Raw genomic sequence first — 2500 nt, forward strand, 5'->3', positions numbered from 1 at the left:
TCATGCTCCTTGTCGTGTGCAGGTCCTCGAGGGTTGGTAGATTGCAGGCAATTACCTTCTCAGCAGTGTGCATGATACGCTGCAGTCTGCTCTTGTCCTTGGCAGTGGCAGCAGCGTACCAGACGGTTATGGAGGAGGTGAGGATGGATTCAATGATCGCTGTATAGAATTGCACCATCATTGTCTTTGGCAGGTTGCATTTCTTCAGCTGCCGTCGAAAGTACATCCTCTGTTGAGCTCTCTTGGCGAGGGAGCTGATGTTCAGTTCCCACTTGAGGTCCCGGCAGAGAATAGTGCCCAGGAAGCGGAAGGACTCCACAATTTTGACTGCGGAGTCTAACAGGGTGATGGCGGTGAGTGGGGCTGTATTCTTCCTGAAGTCCACAACCATCTCAACTGTCCTTAGAGCATTTAGCTCTAAGTTGTTCTGGCTACACCAGGTCACCAGGTTGTCAGCTTCCCACCTATAGTCAGACTCATCCCCACCAGAGATCAGCCCAATGAGGGTGGTGTCGTCCGACAAACTTCAAGAGTTTGACGGACAGATGATTGGAGGCGCAGCTGTTGGTATACAGGGAGAAGAGCAGTGGGCAAAGGACGCAGCCCTGAGGAGTTCCCGTGCTGATGGACCTGGAGTCAGAGACTTCTGTTCCCGGCTTAACGCACTGCTTCCTGTCAGAGAGGAAGTCTGTGATCCACCTGCAGGTGGAGTAGGGCACGTTCAGCTGGAAGAGCTTGTCCTGAAGCAGGGCAGGGATGATGGTGTTGAAGGCAGAGCTGAAGTCCACAAACAGGATCCTGGCGTAGGATGCTGGGGCGTCCACATGCTGTAGGGTGAAGTGGAGGGCCATGTTAACTGCGTCGTCCACAGACCTGTTGGCTCTGTAGGCAAACTGAAGGGGGTCCAGGAGAGGGTCTGTGATGGCTTTGAGGTGTGCCAGGAGCAGGCGCTCAAAAGACTTCATTACCACAGATGTAAGGGCGACCGGTCTGTAATCATTTAGTCCTGTTGGCCTTAGCTTTTTGGGCACAGCGATGATGGTGGAGGACTTGAGACAGGCTGGTACATGGCATGTCTCCAGGGAGGTGTTAAAGATGTTGGTGAACACCGGAGACAGCTGGCCAGCGCAGTGCCTGAGGGTGGCTGGAGAGACAGAGTCCGGCCCGGCTGCTTTGCGTGGATTCTGCCTCTTGAAAAGCCCATTAACTTCTCCCTCCTGAAAGGAGAGAGTCGTTTCTGTAGTATGGGTGGGGGATGGGGCCTCTTGGGTGGGAAGGGGTGGTTCAGGACAGTCCAATTGTCTTTCAAATCTACGGTAGAACTCGTTCAGGTCGTTGGCTAGGCGGGAGTCGTTAGTGGTGTGGGGCGCTCTGGGTTTGTAGTTGGTGATGTGCCTGAGCCCTTTGGCAGACAGAAGCAGCGTCGTTAGTAGAGAACTGGTGTTTTAGTGTCTCTGAGTACAGTCGTTTAGCCTCTCTCACCGCTTTGCTAAACCTGTTCTTCGACTCCTTGAATCTGTCTCTATCCCCACTCCTAAACGCTTCCTCCTTCTCCAACCTCAACCTTTTGAGCTTTGCTGAGAACCAGGGCTTGTTGTTGTTAAAGTTCACCCTGGTACGTGTTGGGATACAGCAGTCCTCACAGAAGCTGATGTACACAGCCTCTGTGAGTTCATCCAGACTATTGGTAGCAGTCGTGAACATATCCCAGTCAGTACAGTCTAAGCACGCCCGCAAATCTTCCACAGCCTCACTGGTCCACTGTTTAGATGTCCTCACAGCAGGTTTACAGAGTTTTAGTTGCTGCCTGTATGCACGAATCAGGTGGACCAAGGGAGTTCTGTGCGAGCCGAACAGCCCCGTGACCCACAAGAGAAACATCCCCGCCAAATTCGAGCGTTTGACGGGGTCTATCCGTGAAAAAATATTCACGTTTTTGAGTGCACATGCATTTCTGCTGCAAATGCCTCTGGAAGTTTCATGCCGTTCGTATGCCAATTGTGGCAACACGAAAATGACCCGTTTTCCCATTCCGAGGGATTTCTGTGCGACCCTAACAGCCCCGTGAGCCACAAGAGACACATCCCCGCCAATTTCTAGCGTTTCACGGGGTCTATCTGTGAAAAATATAGACGTTTTTGAGTGCACATGCATTTCTGCTGCAGATGCCTCTGGAAGTTTCATGCCGTTCGTACGCAATGTGGCAACACGAAAATGACCCCTTTTCCCATTCCGAGGGATTTCTGTGCGACCCTAACTAACAGCGCCCGTGAGCCACAAGAGAGACATCCCCGCCAATTTATAGCGTTTCACGGGGTCTATCCGTGAAAAATATAGACGTTTTTGAGTGCACATGCATTCCTGCTGCAAATGCCTCTGGAAGTTTCATGCCGTTCCTATGCAATGTGGCCACACAAAAATGACCCGTTTTCCCATTCCGAGGCATTTCTGTGCGACCCTAACAGCCCCGTGAGCCACAAGAGAGACATCCCCGCCAACT

This window comes from Petromyzon marinus, unplaced genomic scaffold, assembly GCF_048934315.1.
Source record: "Petromyzon marinus isolate PM22_M1 ecotype Great Lakes invasive population unplaced genomic scaffold, UKy_Petmar_22M1.pri1.0 PM_G_Scaffold_29, whole genome shotgun sequence".
NCBI lineage: Eukaryota > Metazoa > Chordata > Hyperoartia > Petromyzontiformes > Petromyzontidae > Petromyzon > Petromyzon marinus.